The 7,345-nt window shown below is 36.4% G+C and overlaps 1 non-coding gene across 1 annotated transcript; it reads left to right on the top strand.

Moving 5' to 3' along the window:
- The first annotated feature begins 5,898 nt into the window (after nucleotides 1-5,898).
- LOC113767164 lies at nucleotides 5,899-6,005 on the top strand. Its single transcript, XR_003467886.1, has one exon. It is a non-coding gene; the product is annotated as a small nucleolar RNA R71 (small nucleolar RNA).
- The last annotated feature ends 1,340 nt before the right edge of the window (nucleotides 6,006-7,345 follow it).

Below are 7,345 nucleotides of genomic sequence, written 5' to 3'. Positions count from 1 at the left end.
TATGCTAATTCAACTCAATTTCTCATTTGTATCCAATTTCACAAGCAAGCAACTCATATAATCAATAACGATGCTAACTAATCTCATGATCAAGTTCTTTTTTTTTTATAAAGAGGGATTTATTTTCTTTTTCTCTTTTCTTTCTTCTTTATATATATATATATATATATTAGAGCTAAACACTACTTAAGTTGTGAAAAATGCCTTTTGATGCGAAGATCGACATTTTTAGATGAAGATCGCCGGTTACTCAACATTTCACATATTCAAGTTGTTTTTCATACTCTTAATTCAAGTACCGTTTTACGCGAAAGTCGACATTTGTAGATGAAGACTCCCGGTTACTAAGTACAAGAACCATTGGAGTAGAATAACTATTATTCTTCTTTTTTTCATATATATATAAATAATAAAATTCCCTCTAAAGAATAATTATGAGAAGAGAATAACACTTATTGACCATATTACTTCCTTAACTTATAAACTCAAATAAGAAGAAGAAATTTCATCAAATATGCAAAATATAGGCATAAATTTCTCCACTTTACTAAATATACTTTCCTACAAATGTAAAAATTATAATCACATAATAGTTATTTCCAAATTAATTGAGAAAAAGAAGTTTCAAAACCACTTATATTTATTTCAAAAGGATATTTGACAAAATTTTATTTATTTATTATGATTATTATATATACAAGTATAAGGTTTTGGAAAAATTTTGACAGAATTTCCCCTTAAAAATGGACTAAATTTCCTGCCAGCAAACCCAAGATAAACAACATTTAAGCCAACTACTTGTCCAACTTCAAACACAACTGAAAAATCACAAGTACCACACAATTTCTCCCCCACACTTAAAATACACATTGTCTTCAATGTGTAAGGGAAAGAAAAGAAAAGAAAAGGAATAAAAGTAGGAACAAGTTACTCCCCAGTTGAGATGGATGCGGTCCAGTTTATCCTTGAATCACGAGCCATCGACCGATCAACCATCTACAAGCAACTAGCTACAAGTAACTGCCACAAGTTCCAATATTCAAAATAGACACTTAAGTTAAACATCCTACAAATAAAAGATGAACAATTAAAAGCAAACAAGGAAGTAACAGAAAAGTCATCCAAAGAGGCGGCCTCAATCATCCTGTTCATTGTCATCTTCATCATCATCGATGGGAGGTGGATGTAGGCCTAGATGATCTTTAATATAGTCTAGGCGAGTATCTATTCTGGCTAAATGATGCTCAAGGTCATCCAAGCGACCAAAGAGTCACTGCCAATTGGTTTGTGGCAGAGGATGAGGGGGTGTCGCAGTAGAAGGTCCAGCTTCCTTTTGACCATGTCTAGCCTTCTGTCTCTACTCTTGAACAGGTCGAGGAATCTCTCCCGTGCCAATACCAAGTCGACGGAGAGTAGTAACCGATAATTCAGTTTTCGGTGGAACATTCTCCCGCCGCATGCCTTCCAACCGGACTTCAAAAAATGGAAAGATCAAAGTCAGTATACGAGGAAATGATAATTTGAAAGAAGTTGTTTTACGCCTCGCCGTAGACCAAATGTGGCTAATGATGATATTCGGCAGGGAAATTCGAGCAAAAAGAGAATTCCGATTATGGAACATGTAATCAAGGAAGTAGATGTCACTCTTGCGAACCTCTGTGTGCCCCGTCTTTTTGGGAATAACATTGTGAGCCATCATATAACTAAGGAGACGATGGCGAGGTTCGAAAATATTTGCCAATATCGTCTCCTTCCTCGTAGAGCGAAAAGGTTGGTACTCAATGCCAAATCTGGCCATGGCCAATGATGGATCTCACCTCCTATTTGGGGGAACAAACTCCTTCTTCAAATCAACTGGACGTCCGTCATCTATACATCTCAAAATAGCAGCCAAATCTTGACGTGACAAGACGATTCGTCGTCCACGCACCCACGACTCAACCATTTCACCACTGTGACGCGCCTTACTTTCAATGTTGGCGTAAAACTCTCGCACCAAGTTGGAGTAGTAATGGTCTGGTAGGGTGAGAATCGGAGCCCACCCAAGCTAAGCAAAAGTTTCCGAGATGCGATACACCATTTCTATCTCTGGACTAATGTGTATCTCGAACAAGAACTCCAAATTAGCATGCTCCTCATGCCACTCTTGATTCCTGCGATGATTGAATCTAGCACTGTCAAACATAGATCTCTCCGCTCCACGAGAGGTGCCCTCACCCGGCTGTTGGATAACTGGTGGTGGTGAAGGTGACGTCTCCTCCCTCTCATTACTACTAGAGGAGGAATATATCACTCTGCTTCCCCTTCTCATAGTACCTAATAAAAAAAATGCGATTAGCCACATGTACTAGGACACAGTTCATAATTTGGCAATAAATCTTGAATTGATCCAAATAATTGTCAAATTTATTTCTTAAAGATATAAATCATCTAATAATTTAATTATAGGACCATACAAGAAGAGTCATATTTAATGCCAAAAATTTACCAAAATCACCAATTTAAGCAAGATATGTAACAAGTATGACCCAATCAGTGAAAATAGCATCAATCATGATTATAGCAATGTATAATTAACAACAATAATGTGCAATTAGCTATAATCATGGTTAGGCCAAAATTTAACTAATTATCCCACAAAATTAGCCACATTACTCACTATACATAATGCACATGTTAAAACATCATCCACTAGCCATTATTAACCATAATCATTGATCATTAATGGCTAAAAAAATCTTAATCCAACTTTCTAATTTTAGCCTAAATATAGCAATTAAAAAAAATAAAAATTATTAATCATCAAATCACTATATTTGAACATGTAATCATGTATAGATAACCTTAATAAGCATCAATGAGGTCAAAAACATCATCATTCATCATAAAAAATTCGAGATTAAAAAATGCCAGAAAGCTCAGGAAATTGAAAAAATGAACTTCTAAAATACAAAGATTTGATGAAGAAACTTACCTCAATCACGTAAAAAGATATTTGGTGATACTAAATATGTGAAAAGCCCTATGAAACAACCTTCAAATGACCTCCAATTGAAGAAATTAGAGTTTAAGAACCCTAATCTTCAATCCCTTAAAAACCTAATTTTAGGTGTTTTTCTTGGATTTTAATCGGTTATAAAGGTTGTATGAAGCTCAATATGTGTTGGATTGATGATTTCTAGCAAGATAATGGAGTAAAAATGAAGATTGGTGAATTGGGGTTGAGAGCAAGTAGAGAAACGCGACTGAAATTTCCAGAGAAGAAGGAAAAAATGAACTGAAATCGCGTTTTTGGAAGCTATATTCGGACACAGAAAACGCGAGTAGAAACACGCCTTCAACTCGCGATTCTGAAGTCGCGTTTTCTCCCAAAAGTTGCAGTATTGAAAATGCGGTTCTGAGAGGAAACGCGACTCAAAGTCGCGTTTACCATGGCGCGTTTTTTATCTTGAGCCAGGCGTGAAAACGCGATTTCCTTCAAAATGCGTTTTGAAGGCGCGTTTTCTGTTCTACTGGTGCAGAATTGAAAATACGATTCTATACAAACGCTACTTCTAAGTGCGTTTTCTTGAAAAACGCATTTTCTGCTGCGAATTTTAGCAGAAATTCATTTTTACAAAATTTCAAATGGTACCCCAATCACTCAAAATGCATCATAGATCATTTGTTTGCCAAATTTATCAATGTGTGCACATGTAAAACAATGAAAACATGCATTTTACCCCTCTTTAACAGATCACATACACCTTTAACGCGAATCAAGGGGTTGAGTTGCTTGATCAAAGTTCACCTTTTTCACCTCAAATGGTCATCTTTGCTTCCATATGCCAACCCTATAACGTAAAAACAACAAATCAAATAAAATACAAGGATTAAACACAAAATCACTCCAATTTAATATATATAACTTAAACATTGGGTTGCCTTCCAATTAGCGCTTTCGTTCATAGTCGTTGGCTCGACTTACAGGTTCGGATTATTTTAGAACATTAGGGAGCAATTTTCTTTCACGGGTCGAAACTCCCGAGCCAATCTACCATGTGGTGAGTCATGCATTGATCTCCATAGTCCAATTTCCTCAAATGCCAAGGAGGAGTATTAGACTTGTCATATAAAGGTTCGACTTCACCTTGGAGTGAAATTTGCTTGTCTTTTTCGAGTTGGCTCAACTTTTCTCTACTTTCTTCATGGAATCACGAATTTATTAAGCCAACTTCCATCCTTATCTTCTCCTCCCTTGCTCCTACACCATGAAAGTCAGTACCAAGGACATTTATATATGTAACTTCTTCGTTCCTTTCTTGGTTAACCTTTTCATCACATGGCATATTAGAAACAAGAGCAGTAGGCTCTATACTCCCTTCTTTATTACCCAAATTGAATTCTAATTCCTCACCATTAACCCGTAATATAAGCTTACCTTTTTCCACATCAATTATAGTTCATGCAGTAGCTAAAAACGGTCGTCCTAGAATAATTGGTATTCTCACATCTTCCGCAATATCTAAGACAACAAAATTCACAGGTATTATAGATTGTCTTATCTTTATGAGCACATTTTCCAGAATACCCATTGGATGTGTGATTGACCGATCCGCCAATTGCAATGTGATATTGGTAGCTTTTAGCTCTTGAAGTCCCCACCTCCGAGCAATCGATAGTGGCAAGAGTGACACACTTGCACCTAAATCACATAAAGCATTAGAAAAATGCAATTGACCAATTGTGCGAGGAATAGAAAAGCTTCCCGGATCTTTCAATTTAGGAGGGAGTTTGTTTTTAATCAGTGCACTACACTCTTCCGTTAATACTATCATCTCATTATCTACAAGTTTTCTCTTTCTTGACATGATGTCTTTCAAGAAACGTGCATAAGAGGGAATCTGTGTTATGGCATCAATGAAAGGAATGTTAATGTGTAATTGTTTAAATATTTTGAAGAACTTTTCAAACTCCCGATCCTGTCCATATTTCTTCAACCTTTGAGGAAAAGGAATCACATTAGAATTTAACTGAGAATTTAATTTGGGAGGAAGTGCATCAATATCAATGACAACATGATCATTTCGGCTTTCTTTCTCCCCTTCGATTGCTTGCTCCTTGTCTTTTTCACCACCTGAATTTTCAAAATTAGGTCCCTTAACCGTTTTACCGCTTTTAAGAGCGATTGCATTGACATGCTCTCTCGGATTCACTTCGATTTTACTCGGCAATTCACCAGGGTTTCTGTTGTTGATCATATTGGCAATTTGACCAACTTGAACCTCCAAGTTTCTGTACATCCCAGCCAATTGGTCCAACCGCTCCTCAACTCGCTCGAATCTATCCGAAGTCACCTTAGCAAGTTTTTCCATTGCGATCTCCCAACTTGGTTTAGTTTCAGCTTGTGGTTGCCTCGGTTGAAATCCGGGCGGATTAGTTGGCCTTTGTTGTTTGCCTTGATCTTTCCATCAAAATTTTGGATGATTTCTCCACCCTGGATTATAGGTATTGGAGTATGGATTGTTTTGGGGTGGACGGTTATAATTGTTGAGATATTGAACCTGTTCGCTGCTAGAACACATAGAATCATCATGGTCTCCTCCATAGTTAGTACAACACGCAACAACTACTCCTTGGTTAGAACTAGAACCAACTTGCCCGTTAAACATTTTAACCACATTATCCATCTTTGCACTTAACATATTCAAGGTATCTACTTTAAGCATACCTGCGGTTCTCCTTGTATTACCTCGTTCGTTAGCCCATTGGTAATTATTAGCAGCCATTTCTTCAATCAATTGTTGAGCTTCCTCGGCTGACTTTTCCATTAACGCTCCTCCTGCTGCCGCATCTACATGCGTCTTTGGTGGATAGGTGAGACAATTGTAAAATGTTTGGACTATTAGCCAATCAGGGAGACCATGTTGAGGACATCTTTGTTGTAATTCCCGATAGCACTCCCAAGTTTCGTACAATGTCTCTCCTTCCTATTGAGAGAAACTAGTTATATCCATTCTAAGTTTAGCAGTTTTTCTAGGTGGAAAGAATTTATTAAGAAAAGCCTTAGCTAATTCAGCCCAAGTAGTAAAAGTATTTGGAGGATGAGATTGTAACCAAACCTTGCCCTTATCCCTTAGCGAAAATGAAAACAATCGAAGTTTAATTGCATCATCACTAACACCATTAAACTTAATTGTATCACAGATTTCAAGAAATGTTGACAAATGAGAATTTGGATCTTCGGTAGCATTACCTCAATATTGAGATTGTTGAACCATTTGAATCAGTGATGGTTCAATCTCAAAATTGTTAGCATTTACCGTTGGTCTTGCGATACTAGTTTGAGATCCTTGTATCTCCGGTAAAGCAAAATCTCGTAGAGCTCGTCTCTTTGATTCGTTTTCCTCCATTTCTTCCTCAAACGGTAACTCTATCAAAATTTCCTCTATCGCTTGCCAAACCTCTTGTTCCTCTTGATGCAGAATATGCCTCCTTTATCTCCATAGTGTCCTCTCAATTTATGGATCTAAAGGTGCAACTTCTCGAGATGCCTAGTGCATGCACTACAAACAGAAATACGAGAGATTATGCAGTTTTAATTGTCAAAAACTGACTATAAACTGCTCAACTAATAAAAATAAAGATGTCTAAATTAATAGAGATGATTAGACTCTAATATTGCCGCTCCCCGGCAACAGCGCCAAAAACTTGACAGATTTTTATTACAAATGCAAGTTAAATCAGAATTTATACCCATTTGACTGTAAGTATATAGGCCAAAATCATAATGTAGGGTATGTATCGGGTCGATCCCACGAGAAGCAACTTCAACAATTACTAGATCCTAATTTACTCTATTATTTAGACTCACAATATATTTGAGCAGAAAATTCAGAGTTAAATCTAACTACAATTTTTTTACTATCTAAAATCCTTAGCTAGACAATTGCAATATCACAATTGGAGAAACATTCACCAAATATTTGAATCTAGGGATGTAGATTCCACTTATGACATAAATGATCCAAATGAATGAACTTAACACTTGTTACTACTCTTATTTAACCAGGGATTTATTTCCAAAATTGCCAAAACTTCATTCTCATGATAAAATTGGTCTAAAACAGCTTAGTTTCCCTAATCTCTTGGTGAAAACTGAAACTGCTCTTGTTCATGCATGAAATGCAGATTTAATCCACTTGAGTGTAATTCTATTCTCATGAATTAACAACTCAAACTCCACTCATGTTATTCCATTGTTTTTACCATTTCTCAATGAGTAATAACAATTATAAACCTGCTATTGGTGATCAAACAACAACAAGTAATCAAGCATACACAAGTAGACAAGTCAATACAAGAT

Source organism: Coffea eugenioides, chromosome 3 (genome assembly GCF_003713205.1).
Source record: "Coffea eugenioides isolate CCC68of chromosome 3, Ceug_1.0, whole genome shotgun sequence".
Taxonomy (NCBI): Eukaryota; Viridiplantae; Streptophyta; class Magnoliopsida; order Gentianales; family Rubiaceae; genus Coffea; species Coffea eugenioides.
This window is presented reverse-complemented; position numbering and strand designations above follow the sequence as displayed.